The 17,968-nt window shown below is 40.2% G+C and overlaps 1 protein-coding gene across 1 annotated transcript in view; it reads right to left on the bottom strand.

Moving 5' to 3' along the window:
• LOC128656987 (gastrula zinc finger protein XlCGF17.1-like) overlaps window positions 1–1,757 on the bottom strand; it is a 159,078-nt gene extending 157,321 nt beyond the window's left edge. The window contains exon 1 of the mRNA XM_053711196.1: window positions 1,685–1,757. The gene's annotated coding sequence lies outside the window, so the exon portion shown is untranslated. The remainder of the gene's footprint in view (window positions 1–1,684) is intronic.
• Between the last annotated feature and the right edge of the window lie 16,211 nt (window positions 1,758–17,968).

The following is a 17,968-nucleotide window of genomic DNA, read 5'->3' as shown; positions in this document are numbered from 1 at the left end:
GTATATATCCACACAGAAATTAGTGGCCCAAAGAATTTTAACCCATTTAAAATACTACTTATTCAGAAAAAGAAAAATATATGAAGTTGCAAGGTTGGTAGAAACCGCCAGTCTGAAAACATGTGGATTGCATGAAGGGGCTCAAGCCCTGTATATATCCACAAAGAAATAAGTGGCCCAAATGGTTTTAATCCTTTTACAATAACAGTTACTTATTCAGAAAAGGTAAAATATAAGAAGTGGCAAGTTTGGCACCAGTTTGTTTGCCATAAAAATGCATTTGGCCTGTCTGAAAACATGTGGATTATATGATGGGGTTCAAACCCTGTATAAATTCCCACAGAAATTAGTGTCCCAAAGGATTTTAACCCTTTCAAAATGCCAAAATGCCAGTTACTTATTCAGAAACGGTAAAATATATGAAGTGGCCAGGTTGGCACCAGTTTGTTTGTCATAGACATCATTGGGCAGTCTGAAAACATGTGGATTGTATGAAGGGGCTTAAGCCCTGTATATATCTACACAGAAATGAGTGGTCCAAGGGATTTTAACCCTTTTAAAATACCAGTTATTTATTCAGAAAATATAAAAATATATGAAGTGCCAAGTTTGGCAGCAGTTTGTTTGCCATAAAAAGGCATTGGGACACTCTTAAAACATGTGGATTGTATGAAGGGGTTCACACCTTGTATATATCCACACAGAAATGAGTTGTCCAAATGATTGAAACCCTTTCAAAATACCAGTCACTTATTCAGAAAAAGCTAAAACATATGTAGTGGCAAGGTTGGCACCAGTTTATTTGCCATAAATAGCCTTGGGCCAGGCTGAGAACATGTCTGAACTATGAAGGTGTTCAGGACCTGTATATATCCACACAGAAATGAGTGGCCCAAATGCTTTTAACTCTTTCAAAATACCAGTTACTTATTCAGAAAAGGCAAAATATATGAAGTGGCAAGGTTGACACAAGTTTGTTTGCCATAGAAACCGTTGGGCCAGTCTGAAAACGTGTGAATTCTGTGAAGGGGCTCACACTTTATATATATCCACATATAAATCAGTGGTCCAAAGGATTTTAACCCTTTCAATATACAAGTTACTTATTCAAAACATAACCAAAATTGTGCCATGCTTACCATCTGTTTATTGCAATATAACATGTATTTGTATAAATTAATGTAAGTTTGTATTTAAAATAAAATAATTGTAGATATTTTGTTTAAACAGCTTTTTTTTCTGATTGTAACCAGCTGCCCAATAAGAAGCCAACTTCAGCCTCGTAATATTATTGAGAGGTTCCTCTGACTAGCACACAGTCCTCTCCCCTGTTCCTTAGATACAGATATACAATACTATAGAGATGTTCTCCTGCTTCATACACACAGTCCTCTCCTCAGTTCCTTATATAAAATGTAATATAGAGAAGTTCCCTCACACACGGATACCCCTCTCCCTAGTTCCTTATATACATATGTAATATTATAAAGAGGTTCCCTTTCTCACACAGGCTTCATGTACCATAGCTACATACATTATAGAGAGGCTTCCTCTGTATTACACACACAGCCCCCTCCCAAGTTTCCCTCTGACACAAACCAGTTCCTGCTGCATCGTAAACACACACACACAGTCTCTTACACACGCACATACCTTCTTTAGTACAATATATACAGTTATTTACCAGTATATAAATGGGGCTTTGTTCATGTTTATCGTTGAGCGCTCAGACGGTAGCAACTAATTCTCATGCAGCTAAAGGACCGGTGATGTCATAAGTCACATGACTGCTGCGACCAAAGGCTACCATACAATCACTGGTCCTTTAGCTTATTAGGAACAAGCTGCCACGTTTGTAGGTTTAGGTAACTATACGCGTGTGTGTCGAAATATCTCTAGGTACTGCAGTGTGTGTAAAGAGTATTATGTCTACATATATAATTTATTGAAGAGTGGTCTGTGCCTGCAGGAGGCAAAGGAAACCTCTATATAATATTACATATCTGTGTATACAGTATTGGTTAGGGAACTATGTATATGTGAGACAACTTCAGGTGGGTTGAGGCAGAGGGAACTCTTTATTTTGGTGTGTGCAAGAGGCAGAGGGCACCTTTTTATAATAATATATATCTGTATATAAGGTACTGGGGAGTGGGGCTATGTGTATGTGAGGCAAAGGGAGCTCTTTATATTGGTGTGTGGCTGTGCAAGAGGCAGAGGACACCTTTTAATAATAATATATCCGTATACCGTATATGGTACTGGGGAGAGGGCTACGTATATGTGAGGCAGAGGAACTCTTTATGTTTATGTATGCAAGAGGCAGATGGCACCTTTTTATAATACTATGTATCTGTATATAAGGTACTGGCAAGGGGGCTTATAATATGTGTATGTGAGGCAGATGAACTCTTTATATTAGTGTATGCAAGAGGCAGAGGGCACCTTTTTATAATTATCTGTATATAAGGTACTGGGGGGGGGCAAGGAGTATGTGAGGCAGAGAGAACGCTTTATATTGGTTTGTGCAAGAGAGATATGGCACATTTTAATATATATCTGTATATAAGGTACTGAGGAGGTGGCTATGTGTATGTGAGGCAGGGGAACGCTTTATATTGGTGTGTCCAAGAGGCATATAGGGCTTCTTTTTATAATACTATATATCTGTATATAAGGTACTGTGGAGGGGGCTATGTGTATTTAAAGTGAATGTAAATTTTGATGCTAAAGTCCCTGGGTTTTAAATATTCGATTAAAAACGGGGGCACTTTAATTCATCAAAATTTACATTTCACTCCTGTTGTGAAAAAAAATTCTTACCTTTTAATCATGACAGCTGCTCCAGCTTCCTCCACCCGTCGCAAAGCCTCTTCCTTGGTCTAAAATGAGGAATCCGGCTTCCTCCAATCACGGCATTGACTCAGACACTGATTCCCCCAGGGGGGAAGCCATGATTGGAGGATGACTTATCCATCATTTCTGACATCAGAAATGGCTTGCGACAACCGGAGGAAGCTGGAGCTGCTGTCAAGTTTAAAAGTATTTTTTTCACAACACATGTGAAATGTAAATTTTGATGAATTAAAGTGGCCCTGTTTTTAATCGAATTTTTAAAAACCGGGCACTTTAGCATAAAAATTTACATTCACTTTAAGACAGAGGGAACTCTTTATATTGGAGTTTGCAAAAGGCAGAGGGCACCTTTTTTTAAATTATATATCTGTATATAAGCTACTAGGGAGTGATCTATGTGTGTGTGGGAAGCAGAGGGAACTCTTTATATCAGTGTGTGGAGAGCCAGAGGGCACATTTTTATAATAATATATATCTGTATATAAGGTACTGGGGAGAGGGCTATGTGTATGTGAGGCAGATGTAACTTTATCTTGGCCTTCCCTGATGATACTTACCAGTGAAGGACCCCTCCCCAATGGGGCGTGGACAGAACTACCTCTCCCCTAATTTGCCTATAAAGGTAATCCTCAGACACCTCCCTTTTCTCTTTCTAGTTCTGTCCAGCCACAAGGTCAACAGGGCTAGGAACCTATCCCCTAGCAAGGCCTCTGAGGATAATCCTTTTTGGCAGTAATTTATGGCACCAGGGCATTTTGCTTTTTTATGCAGGTTTCTGCATTTTAGCTCCCAAGGTTGGTTCAAACCACTGGTTTGGTGTGTGGCAATAAGCTTCTCCATCTGGAGTAACTGTGTAGGGGCCACCATGTTCTGCAATATTAAATTGCAGGGGTCTCGTCTAAGAGATTTTTCCTGTTTTGCTAGAAGTTTTTATAATGTTCTCCATGAATATATAGTTTGTGAGGCTACATCCTCTGGATTTTTATACTGTTGGGGGGGGGCTTTTTTATTTTTATAGTAGTATTAAATTAGGTTTAAATTTTTGGATAATTTCTGTAATTTTAGATTATTTTATTTTTTGTAATATTAGATTTTTTTAAATTTAATCTTAGTTTTTTTTTTTAATGTAATGTTAGGATTGTTTTATTTTTGTAATTTTTTTATTAATTTATTAGTAAGTTAGTCTTTTTTTATTTTATGTAATTGGGGCCACAGTGCTATATTATCAAGCAGCACAGCTGTGAACCACAGTGCTATATTATCACGCAGCACAGCTGTGAGCCACAGTGCTATATTACCATGTAGCACAGCTGTGAGCCACAGTGCTATATTACCATGTAGCACAGCTGTGAGCCACAGTGCTATATTATCGCGCAGCACAGCTGTGAGCCACAGTGCTATATTATCGCGCAGCACAGCTGTGAGCCACAGTGCTATATTATCATGCAAGCACAGCTGTGAGCCACAGTGCTATATTATCATGCAGCACGGCTGTGAGCCACAGTGCTATATTATCATGTAGCACAGCTGTGAGACACAGTGCTATTTTATCATGTAGCACAGCTGTGAGCCACAGTGCTATATTATCATGCAGCATGGCTGTGAGCCACAGTGCTATATTATCACGCAGCACAGCTGTGAGCCACAGTCCTATATTATCACGCAGCACAGCTGTGAGCCACAGTGCTATATTATCACGCAGCACAGCTGTGAGCCACAGTGCTATATTATCACGCAGCACAGCTGTGAGCCACAGTGCTATATTATCATGCAAGCACAGCTGTGAGCCACAGTGCTATATTATCATGCAAGCACAGCTGTGAGCCACAGTGCTATATTATCATGCAGCACAGCTGTGAGCCACAGTGCTATATTATCATGCAAGCACAGCTGTGAGCCACAGTGCTATATTATCATGCAGCACAGCTGTGAGCCACAGTGCTATATTATCATGCAGCACGGCTGTGAGCCACAGTGCTATATTATCATGTAGCACAGCTGTGAGCCACAGTGTTATATTATCATGCACAGCTGTGAGCCACAGTGCTATATTACCATGTAGCACAGCTGTGAGCCACAGTGCTATATTATCATGCAAGCACAGCTGTGAGCCACAGTGCTATATTATCATGCAGCACGGCTGTGAGCCACAGTGCTATATTATCACGCAGCATTTACTTGCACAATAATAAGCTACAGTGCTGATTATCAAGGAGCCAGTTGCTCAGTCCATGACTGCCAGAGGGACCTCAGACGTTATTTCAAGGTGTGTGTGTTATTTGAATAATAGCCATTATTGTTCCTAATTTGGGCTTCTTTCATTTCTAGATTGGCTGTATTGTATTTTTACATAATCTTAGCTACCTATTTATGTTGCTCCAAGCCTTGCAGCCGTACCTATGTTTATTGATTTTTTTGGGGGGCAAATCTATAGTAGGGATTTTTATTAACCTCTGTTTCTGGGAGTTAATTTGTATTCCAGATGTTTAATTTTTTATACTGCCTGTGTTAATGTCTCAAGTCTATTATCAGATTTTAGAATTTAAGGGTACAGCTTTAGAATTTTGCATAGGCTTCCATTTTATACAGTTAATTTTGAAATGGAAGGTTTGTTCCTTCTTTGCTATGGAGTTATTGGAAGCATTAATATGTTTAATACTAGTTTAAACAGTACGGTTGTCTTTCAATGGTTATTTTGGGCTTTTAATCTTCAACACCGTGCCTTAATGCACTTAAAGGGACACTAAACCCCCAAAAAATATTTCATGATTGAAGTAGAGAATACAATTATAAACAACATTCCAATTTACTTCTATTATCTAATTTGCTTCAGTCTTTAGATATCCTTTGTTGAAGAAATTGCAATACAGATGGGTGAGCCAATCACATAAAGGCATCTATGTGATGGCAACCAATCGGCAGCTACTGAGCCTATCTAGATATGCTTTTCAGCAAAGTATATCAAGAGAACGAAGCAAGTTAGATAATAGAAGTAAATTAGAAAGTTGTTTAAAATTGCATGCTCCTTCTAAATCATGAAAGAAAAAATTTGGGTTACATGTCCCTTTAAAGTGATGGTAAATCCTAACGTTTGTGAAACGCTAGGATTTACCAGTGGAACAAATAAAGGGGACTTTCAGTCATGAAGTGTAAAATACTTCATGCTGAAAGTTTCTTTATTTGTTTGAAGCTTTCGCCGCACTGAGTTTTTCAGGCAGCCCACGGCAGCACACTATTTTACTGAGAGGTGACCTCTTAGCCAATAGAGTGCTAGCTATCTGGCATGGAGCCAGCTGGAGCGCACGGCTATTAGCTAAGAGGTGGAAATGTCACCTCACAGCAAAATAGCGTTCTGCAGTGGGCTGCCTGAAAAACTCAGTGCGGCGAACGCTTCAAACAAATAAAGGAACTTTCAGCATGAAGTATTGTATACTTCATGACTGAAAGTCCCCTTTATTTGTTCCACAAACGCTAGGATTTACCATAAATTTAACCCCTTAATGACCACAGCACTTTTCCATTTTCTGTCCGTTTGGGACCAAGGCTATTTTTACATTTTTGCGGTGTTTGTGTTTAGCTGTAATTTCCCTCTTACTCATTTACTGTACCCACACATATTATATACCGTTTTTCTCGCCATTAAATTAACTTTCTAAAAATACCATTATTTTCATCATATCTTATATTTTTACTATAACATTTTTTATAAAATATGAGGAAAAAATGGAAAAAAACACACTTTTTTTAACTTTGACCCCCAAAATCTGTTACACATCTACAACCACCAAAAAGAAAACATGCTAAATAGTTTCTAAATTTTGTCCTGAGTTTAGAAATACCTAATATTTACATGTTCTTTGCTTTTTTTGAATGCTATAGGGCCATAAATACAAGTAGCATTTTGCTATTTCCAAACTACTTTTTTTCAAAATTAGCGCTAGTTACATTGGAACACTAATATCTTTCATGAATCCCTGAATATCCTTTAACATGTATATATTTTTTTTAGAAGACATCCCAAAGTATTGATCTAGGCCAATTTTGGTATATTTCATGCCACCATTTCACCGCCAAATGCGATCAAATACAAAAAATCGTTCACTTTTTCACAAATTTTTTCACAAACTTTCGGTTTCTCACTGAAATTATTTACAAACAGCTTGTACAATTATGGCACAAATGGTTGTAAATGCTTCTCTGGGATCCCCTTTGTTCAGAAATAGCAGACATATATGGCTTTGGCATTGCTTTTTGGTAATTAGAAGGCCGCTAAATGCCGCTGCGCACCACACGTGTATTATGCCCAGCAGTGCAGGGGTTAATTAGGGAGCTTGTAGGGAGCTTGTATGGTTAATTTAGCTTTAGTGTAGTGTAGTAGACAACCCAAAGTATTGATCTAGGCCCATTTTGGTATATTTCATGCCACCATTTCACCGCCAAATGCGATCAAATTAAAAAAAAACGTTAAATTTTTCACAATTTTAGGTTTCTCACTGAAATCATTTACAAACAGCTTGTGCAATTATGGCACAAATGGTTGTAAATGCTTCTCTGGGATCCCCTTTGTTCAGAAATAGCAGATATATATGACTTTGGCGTTGCTTTCTGGTAATTAGAAGGCCGCAAAATGCTGCTGCGCATCACACGTGTATTATGGCTAGCAGTGAAGGGGTTAATTAGGAAGTTTGTAGGGAGCTTGCAGGGTTAATTTTAGCTTTAGTGTAGAGATCAGCCTCCCACCTGACACATCAGACCCCCTGATCCCTCCCAAACAGCTCCCTTCCCTCCCCCACCCCACAATTGTCCCCGCCATCTTAAGTACTGGCAGAAAGTCTGCCAGTACTAAAATAAAAGCTTTTTGGGGGGTTTAGGTTTTTTTAAAAAAAAAAAAAAAAAAAAAATTCTTCTGCTGTGTAGGACCCCCCTTAGCCTCCAACCTCCCTGATCCCCCCCCCAAAACAGCTCTGTAACCTTCCCTATCTGCCTTATTGGGGGCCATCTTGGGTACTGGCAGCTGTCTGCCAGTACCCAGCTTGCACAAAAAAGGGCTTTTTTTTCTTCTGTAGTGTAGCTTCCCCAAACACCCCCCCCCCACCACCACAAACCCCCACCACCTCATTGATGATTTTTTTTTTTAACTTTTTTTAACTGATTGCCTTTTTCTGTAGTGTAGCGGTTCCCACCCGCTCCCTCCCCGTGCACGCGCCCGCCCCCGCCCTCCCGTGCACGCGCGTCCGTGCGCGCCCCCGGGCATCCCCGCCCACGATCCCGCCCCCCTCCACATCTCCAGGGCCATCGATGGCCGCCACCCGCCTCCCGGTACTGCTCCCACCCACCAACGAAGGAAGCCACCGATCTCCGGTGCAGAGAGGGCCACAGAGTGGCTCTCTCTGCATCGGATGGCTTCAAAAGGTTATTGCAGGATGCCTCCATATCGAGGCATCACTGCAATAACCGGAAAGCAGCTGGAAGCAAACAGGATCGCTTCCAGCTGCTTTCCACACCGAGGACGTGAAGGGTACGTCCTCAGGCGTTAACTGCCTTTTTTTTGAGGACGTACCCTGCACGTCCTCGGTCGTTAAGGGGTTAAAGGGATACTAAACACATTTTTTTTTATTTCATGATTCAGATAGAGCTTTCAATTTTAAGCAACTTTCTAATTTACTCCTATTTTCAATTTTTCTTTGTTCTCTTGCTACCTTTATTTAAAACGCAGGAATGTAAAGCTTAAGAGCCGTTCCATTTTTGGCTGAGAACCTGGGTTATGCTTGCTTATTGGTTTGCTAAATGTATCCACCAATAAGCAAGTGCTATCCATGGTGCTGAACCTAAAATGGGCTGGCTCCTAAGCTTTAAATTCCTGCTTTTTAAATAAAGATAGCAAGAGAACAAATAAAAATTGACATTTTTATCTGACAGTATCTGTTTTTTTTTCTCTCATTCTGTGTATTTTTCAGACTCTGAACATGTGCTGCAATTTGTAGTCTCATTTTACACACTCTTGCTGCCTTAATCACCTGTTTTAATTATGCGGGTAGTGTTAGAGATACACCTTAAACTGACTGATTTTTCTTTGTAATTATCTAAAAAAAACTTTTTTGAGTCTAAGGCCTTTTTTAGCATTTGAGGTATTTTAGATGGAGTTTAATTAATCAGTTGTAATGAAGTAGCACTATAACTCACTTTTTAATATAGATATGGAATTCAAATACTCCATACTTTGCTGCCCACTTACCAAAAGTAAATGTTTCTGTAAGCTAATGGTCTGAATTGTCGTGCAATCGGTACTCTAGCTACAACAAAAGGCGCCCAAAGTGAAGAGCGCTGATTGGACAACAATTCGAACTGTTAGCTCACAGAAAAATGTACTTGACATGGGTGGCGTAGTGCGGGAAATTTGAATTTCATATCTATATTAAAAAGTAAGTGTGACATGGTGGTTATGCGAGAAAGTTAAAAGACTATGGGACCAAACCTCAGAATTTCTAAGCCTGATATTAGAGAGATAACAAAGGGAAAAACCCAATAGGGGGCGCTACCAAGAAATATATGTTTCAAACCATCAATACACAGATAACAAATATGACAAAATATGGTATTGGTGTGTGTATGCACACTACTAGATACCAGGATGAAAGACAAGATCAAAGTCCTAGGTGCTCAAATAAGGTAGAAATATCCGTCTTCTCAAAACCAGAGGCAGCACTCGATCTTCACCCTCCAAAGGTTAATATATCTAGAATCAAACACAAGGAAAGAGGCGCCGTATGTGTGAATCTGAAACAGCCAACATCAGATAGAAAACATGTGCAGGGTACTCACAATATGAAAAGGCACTCCAATGTGCCAATAGGAGCAGGCTGGTATTCACAGCAAACCAGCTGGCTGAACAGGCAATCCAGGATAACCAAAGTGAGAGACTCAGAATCTGGATCCCACGATATGGAGACAGGAGTTGATAGTTGCTTGCCTCCAGCTCGCCTGAGTGACCACCAGCAACCTCAACCAAGACCACGTGTCCCCACTCATCTATGCCCCGTAGTGCAGCCAGCCTCTTCTAACTGCTGTGTGCGCACACAGCAGTTAGAAGAGGCTGGCTGCACTACGGGGCATAGATGAGTGGGGACACGTGGTCTTGGTTGAGGTTGCTGGTGGTCACTCAGGCGAGCTGGAGGCAAGCAACTATCAACTCCTGTCTCCATATCGTGGGATCCAGATTCTGAGTCTCTCACTTTGGTTATCCTGGATTGCCTGTTCAGCCAGCTGGTTTGCTGTGAATACCAGCCTGCTCCTATTGGCACATTGGAGTGCCTTTTCATATTGTGAGTACCCTGCACATGTTTTCTATCTGATGTTGGCTGTTTCAGATTCACACATACGGCGCCTCTTTCCTTGTATTAGAGAGATAAATAGTGTTAACCCCAGAACAGGCGCTACTTCATTTTCTGGTAGAGGGCACACCAAAAATGTATTCTAAACTAATAGCAATAATTTGTACGGTAACACGTTTGGGTATAGCCCAACACTGGAAGCTAGAACCCCCTAAATTCAGCTATATTAAACAGAAGATTGAATACCACTACAATATGACAAGTGCCTTCTCAACAATAAAGATCGATTCCTAGAACAATGGGAGCCATATATTATGTTTCTTGAGGCTGATCATAGAAAAAGAAGATTAGAGAGATAGGAATCAGAAGCAACACATTGGGGTATTGAACAGATTAGGAAATATTGTATGTAGACTAAGAAATTTGCCTCTAAAGCGAATAGGATTAAGAATTTAAAAGATTGAGTAGCCATTACAATGTGAATTAAAATAAAATATCGTTGACGTGGACGGGTTGAGGATTGATTTGACTTGTTTAAGCATGACAGAAAAGATAGAAACTCATGCAATGGATATTGTCCTTTCTGCAGGACTATCAGCGTCCGTAGTGCCCAGGGTGCACATCAATACATAACATATCATCAAGTGAAGAGAAGGCACTCGCTGGGTCTTATCAAAGAACAACTTTTAATAAGTAACGTTTCCGGGTTACACCCATTTTCAAACAAACATACCGCCAGGCCTTCTCTTCACTTGATGATATGTTATGTATCGGAGTGCTTCACCACTACTTATGTGTATATATATATATATATATATATACTTTACTTCTGTATCTGTAAAGTGTACCAAGTAAGTGTGTTTTTAGTGTAGTGGCAGCAATATATGAAGAAAACAGAAGACAGGAGAAGATGCTGAAATGTTATGCTTTCTGCACTATAATGTTGTTCTACTTAACTGGGAGTATGTAAGAAATTGTGTAGTGTCTAGCTTTGTAGTACTGACTTAAATTTAATTTATATCTGTGTGCAGTTTAAAGGTATTTATGCCATTTTTCTATGTTTTGGGAAGCCATTTAATAATAATAATTTAAGCACTTTTTTCCCCCAGTTGTTTACTTTTAATGTTTATAATGTTAATAAATATGTTCAGTTTATACCAGATTTGTGTTGAAATTGTGTTTATTTTCCAAAACTTTAAATGTACAGAATATTGGCCCCTATTACCTGTTATCGGCCTGAAAGGCAGCCAATAATCAGCATTGTCCCTGAAAAACAATATCGGTCTATTTTATATATATATATATATATATATATATATATATATATATATATATATATATATATATATATATATACACACAGGGAGTGCAGAATTATTAGGCAAGTTGTATTTTTGAGGATTAATTTTATTATTGAACAACAACCATGTTCTCAATGAACCCAAAAAACTTATTAATATCAAAGCTGAATAGTTTTGGAAGTAGTTTTTAGTTTGTTTTTAGTTATAGCTATTTTAGGGGGATGTCTGTGTGTGCAGGTGACTATTACTGTGCATAATTATTAGGCAACTTAACAAAAAACAAATATATACCCATTTCAATTATTTATTTTTACCAGTGAAACCAATATAACATCTCAACATTCACAAATATACATTTCTGACATTCAAAAACAAAACAAAAACAAATCAGTGACCAATATAGCCACCTTTCTTTGCAAGGACACTCAAAAGCCTGCCATCCATGGATTCTGTCAGTGTTTTGATCTGTTCACAATCAACATTGCGTGCTGCAGCAACCACAGCCTCCCAGACACTGTTCAGAGAGGTGTACTGTTTTCCCTCCTTGTAAATCTCACATTTGATGATGGCCCACAGGTTCTCAATAGGGTTCAGATCAGGTGAACAAGGAGGCCATGTCATTAGATTTTCTTCTTTTATACCCTTTCTTGCCAGCCACGCTGTGGAGTACTTGGACGCGTGTGATGGAGCATTGTCCTGCATGAAAATCATGTTTTTCTTGAAGGATGCAGACTTCTTCCTGTACCACTGCTTGAAGAAGGTGTCTTTCAGAAACTGGCAGTAGGACTGGGAGTTGAGCTTGACTCCATCCTCAACCCGAAAAGGCCCCACAAGCTCATCTTTGATGATACCAGCCCAAACCAGTACTCCACCTCCACCTTGCTGGCGTCTGAGTCGGACTGGAGCTCTCTGCCCTTTACCAATCCAGCCACGGGCCCATCCATCTGGCCCATCAAGACTCACTCTCATTTCATCAGTCCATAAAACCTTAGAAAAATCAGTCTTGAGATATTTCTTGGCCCAGTCTTGACGTTTCAGCTTGTGTGTCTTGTTCAGTGGTGGTCGTCTTTCAGCCTTTCTTACCTTGGCCATGTCTCTGAGTATTGCACACCTTGTGCTTTTGGGCACTCCAGTGATGTTGCAGCTCTGAAATATGGCCAAACTGGTGGCAAGTGGCATCTTGGCAGCTGCACGCTTGACTTTTCTCAGTTCATGGGCAGTTATTTTGCGCCTTGGTTTTTCCACACGCTTCTTGCGACCCTGTTGACTATTTTGAATGAAACGCTTGATTGTTCGATGATCACGCTTCAGAAGCTTTGCAATTTTAAGAGTGCTGCATCCCTCTGCAAGATATCTCACTATTTTTGACTTTTCTGAGCCTGTCAAGTCCTTCTTTTGACCCATTTTGCCAAAGGAAAGGAAGTTGCCTAATAATTATGCACACCTGATATAGGGTGTTGATGTCATTAGACCACACCCCTTCTCATTACAGAGATGCACATCACCTAATATGCTTAATTGGTAGTTAGCTTTCGAGCCTATACAGCTTGCAGTAAGACAACATGCATAAAGAGGATGATGTGGTCAAAATACTCATTTGCCTAATAATTCTGCACTCCCTGTATATATGTATGTATGTATATATATATATATATATATATATATATATGTGTATATATATATATATTTTACACACACAAGGGTCTCACTTTCATTTAGCTTTTCTAGAAAGGGTTCCTTTCGCTGTTTTTTGGGATTTAGATTCTCATTCACAAATTAGAGGCAAGCGAAGTGGTTTTCCATTATGGTTCTATAAATTAATAAAACAATTCTATAGATCTGTTCAGGTGTCTCTGCTTGGATACAGACCATCCAAGAATATGTGACATTTCGTCAATAAGCTTTTCTGTTTTGCTTTGTATATCGCCACTCATAAGTGATTTTTGAAATTATGGTTATCTATCAGCTTCTAAAAAAACTTTTGAGTAAATAGAGGCTATGTCTTTTCCAGTACTATTGTGTTTGTTAATTTAAAGAGACAGTCTTCAATATAAAGTTTATTGTTTTAAAAGATAGATAATCCCTTTATTATCCATTCCCCAGTTTTGCATAACCAACACAGTTATATTAATACACTTTTTTTTTAGACTTTGTTTTTTTATTTTGGGGGGTTGGTTGGGTGGGGGGTTTACTGTTAGGGGGGACTTTGTAATTTTATAATGTAAAAGAGCTGTTTAACTTAGGGCAATACCCTACTAAAGGCTCTTTTGAGGGCTATTGGTAGTTTATTGTTAGATTAGGGGGAGTTTTTATTTTGTGGTGGATTTTTTGTTTTTATAGGGCAAATAGATTAGGTTTAATTTTATTATTTTGGATAATTTCGTTTTATTATTTTTTTTAATCTTAGTGTGTTTTTATTTTCTGTAATTTATTTTATTTAGTGGCGGCGGATTAGGGGTATTTAGACTAGGGGTTTATGTTAGGGTGTTAGATTTATATTTAACTTTATTTTCCCTATTGACATCAAAGGGGTTGCGTTACAGCGATCTCCATTCTGTGATCGCAGGTGTTAGTTTTTTTTCTAACACTTTCTCCCCATCTATGGGGAAAACATGCACGAGCACGTAAAGTCAGGCCTTGGGTTTTGTGCGGTATGGAGCTTATCACACCATAACGCACAACAAAAGAAGGTTTTTCAGTAACTTAAATGGCAGCGCTACGGAGAGTGCGATACCGCTATTTTTTTGCGTTATTTACGCACAAGGTATAGCGCAAAACTTGCATTACTTGGATTTCATGTCTGCAGTATAAATCTTTTATTTTTGTAGTTTAAGGGGAAGACTTCATTCAGGTTTATTTTTGTTTTTTTAGACACCTTTTCTGTACGTGTAAGTTTCATCCAAGATATTTCAGTTTTCCTTATGATTTTCTGAGATTTGGAAAATCTAGGTGTTTGTAGTCCTAACTATTTCTGCTATAGTGGGCACAAGGCCCTTAAAGATACAGTTCTTATGTTACTGTTAGGGGAACTTTATGAGGCTGGATACCCGATATCACCAACAAGTATTTTAACCTCAGCTAGAGCAGAATTTCACACCTGATACGAGATCTCGGAAACAGATGTCAGGCCACACAAATGAAGTATAACAAGTTTTCTGTTTATTGGCCGCCCACAATGTGGTTTTAATAGTTTTCATCACGTACATTGTTAATTGACACAGAGGGGTATATTTAACATAGTGCAAGAGGACATGATACGATGTAGCGTATCATGTTTGCTGCACATCGATAAATGCCGACAGCATACGCTGTCGGCATTTATCATTGCACCAGCAGTTCTTGTGAACTGCTGATGCAATGCCACCCCCTGTAGATTCGCAGCCAATCGGCCGCTAGCAGGGGGTGTCAATCACCCCGATCGTATTTGATCGGGTTTATTTCTGTCCGCGGCCTCAGAGCAGGAGGACAAGTTATGGAGCAATGGTCTTGACAAACGGAGCTTGATAAATCAGCCCCAGAGGGTCTTCATAACATACACAGTGGAAAATGACAGCACTTGAGACATTAAATTGTTTATGTAAAAGCAAGAGAACTCAGACATTCGTCCTTGGTTAAAGATAACAAGAAATATGGTGAGACCATGTTGATACTAACAAGTGCATAGTTATTCCACAAGAACAAATGTCAGTAGACTAAGGTTGAGAATAACAAAAGCAAATATATTTGAGAAAAACAATAGTTCAGTGTTAACTCAGAAACGCTGACAAGATACAAAATGCAAAAGCACAAAATGGAGGCAAATTGGTTATATATTCTTACAAATGTCTTGGCATATATCCTATACTTACCAAAGATTAATTGAACAGTATTGGGACCTTCCTTCATCATACATTTGTTTCCTTTTGACTTGACATGTGCCAATTTTGTTTAACATTTAATTTTATGTTTGTATTTTTTCCCCATCCATCTTTTATTGTGTATTGCTTTATACTCTTTTCTTCTTAAATGGAAAGAGTCCACAGCTAAATACTCCTCCCACTCTCCTCATCCATCAGTAATTCTTTGCCTTTCGTCTCAGGAGGTTGGCAGAGACGTGTCAGAATTTTTAATGTTTATTTTTGTCTCTTATGGAGGGTAGTACTCTTTGGTATGGGACAGGAGTTTTCAGTAGTCCTGTCAGTCTCTCATTGAGGGCTTGGATTAAGGTTAGAGTCCGGAGATGCAGGAAGTTTCTTTCTGCAAAACCATCCTGTTAACAGCTCCTCAAACAATCAGCGTTGTTGAACTTCGCTACGCTGCCTGCTTTCTTCTCTCAAGTCCATGGCGGAGGCGATGCTACTATCCGTCATACTTGCTAGGCCGTGTTCCTGTTCCACGGCATTGATTCCGGTAAGATCGTTTCATTTTACTTTATTCAATGTACTGTAATGTGAATGTTTCCCGTGAGGCTATCACCTCCCGGGTTTAACTTATATCATAAGGGTCTCTGTTAGTATCTTGGAATCGAGGGTTAATATCTCTTGAGGGGGTTTATTGGACAGGGGGGTTTATAATCATGTTTATGTGATTCAACCTGCTTATGTGTGAGGTTTATGGGCTCGTGGTTGGAATTTTGAGGCCTTTGGAAGTGACGCAGCATTTTGGCTGTACGGTTCACCCTGTGTCCGGGCGGGGTTACGCTTTGTTCCCATTTCCACATTCCCGACCGTGTGGCAACTGAGATATTCTAGTCCGCAGGGGTCTGGTCATAGGAGGTGATGAGTGCCCCAGCCATTGGTGGTGTTAGGTGCCGTTTTTCGTTTTTTTCTTTTTATAGTCCATTTTCCTATATCCTATTTATGGGGGATTCTGATGCTGAGACTGTGCTCATTTCAGATTTAGTTACAGAGGAGTCTGATACCGAGACGATTATGATTTCAGATTCTGTGTCCGGTGACAAATCCGGTTAGGCCTCGTTGGCTCCTGTCAACCAGTCATATGGTATTATGCCATATAAGAGCACCCGGTTCCTCGGGCTCAGGGAATCAGGGGTCTGCTGAGCCATTCACCTCTGGGGGTCCTGTCTTCCGGGGGCGAGTTCCCTACCGATTCTTCCTCCTACACATGCGGGTAACCCAGTTTATGGTTCCTCCACGCGGGGTGGCATGTTCCCCCCAGATCTTGCAGCACGTTTTCCGCTTTCAGATACTGTTGGCGATGGCTCGTCTGCAGGGTCCAGACGTTTCTTTGAGAATGTGCTCGTGCCCTATTGTCCCAGGTTTTCCGCCTTGGGGTGGGCCTCCGCAGTATCCTGAGGGTTCTGTTTCGGAGTGTTGTGCCTTTTGTTACCGGATTGCGCGCCTTTGCGTATTGCTCAGACATCTGTTTGAGTTACTGATTGACCCTATAATTCTCAGATACGGGAATTTTCAGTCTGATAATCCGAATGGTACGACTCGTTATACATGTGGGGATGAGGTAATCTCCTATTGTCTTTTTTTTTTAGTTCTTTCCCAGTTTTGAAAGATACAGCTCTGTTTGGCTGGTCCTACGGGTAGGCCTGTGTCTTCTTTTGGGCGTTAACCTTTGGGTTGCCTTATATTTTATTTGCATCCGATGTGATGTCTTTTATTTTCGTTATGTTTCCTTCGGGAACCTTCTGGGATCAATACTCTTTATTACTTCTTCGGAAGTTGTTTTGGACATGTTAGTCCTATGTTAATAATGCCTGTTTTCCTTTCTGAGGGAGGATTTATGCAGCTTGCAGATTAGGACCCTGAGTGCAGGCTGGGCCTGTTGGGTTCGTTCTGTCTTGCGAGTGTTCAGGCACGTGGCGCTGTTCTGTTCGGTAGAAGCGCTGCACGCTCGGTTATCATTTCTTTACATGTTTACCTAAGCATTCGAGAGGACCTGTGGGTCCACGAGACAGGAAGGATTGTTAAGTCCTTATAGCCTTCAGTCATAGATGACCGGGCAGGGGAGTGTTCCGCTGCATCACTCTGACTTCTGATTCCTCAGAACCTAGAGTTTCCTCCTCCATGTGGGGGAGGGTTGGTGGGATTAGCGCCCTGTTAACGCAGTTTTTGCGGTTTGGCCTTCAGTTTTAGGCCTCTGGATGGTCCTGTTGGGGCTTGATCCAACAGCTTGTATGGATAGCTGTCCAGCATGCGGAAGGTTTTGCAATTTCAAACCTGTTGCAGCTCTTGCCACCTTATTTGTGTATGTGCAAGCTGCTTCTAGTGTATCTAGTTGCAGCTCTTACTATTGGACGTGTATGGTCTGTCTGAGTTATGAGACCTTTGGGTCTTCCTCCATTGTCTTCGGGTGAGTTAGATCTCCTTTTAGGGATCTGCGTTCCGGATGATGGTTGATCCCTGTGGGGACTTGGTTTAGCTCGGGGTTCCATGGAGCTGGGAAGGCTTAGCGCCTTTCTCTTCCCTGTGCCCTCTGCCTGTGTGGCGGTGATGGGGTGACTAGCCCTGCTAATAGGGTTTTGTGGAC

Source organism: Bombina bombina, chromosome 4, assembly GCF_027579735.1.
Source record: "Bombina bombina isolate aBomBom1 chromosome 4, aBomBom1.pri, whole genome shotgun sequence".
Lineage (NCBI taxonomy): Eukaryota > Metazoa > Chordata > Amphibia > Anura > Bombinatoridae > Bombina > Bombina bombina.
The sequence above is the reverse complement of the archived record's forward strand: the minus strand, read 5'-3'. Positions and strand labels throughout refer to the sequence as shown.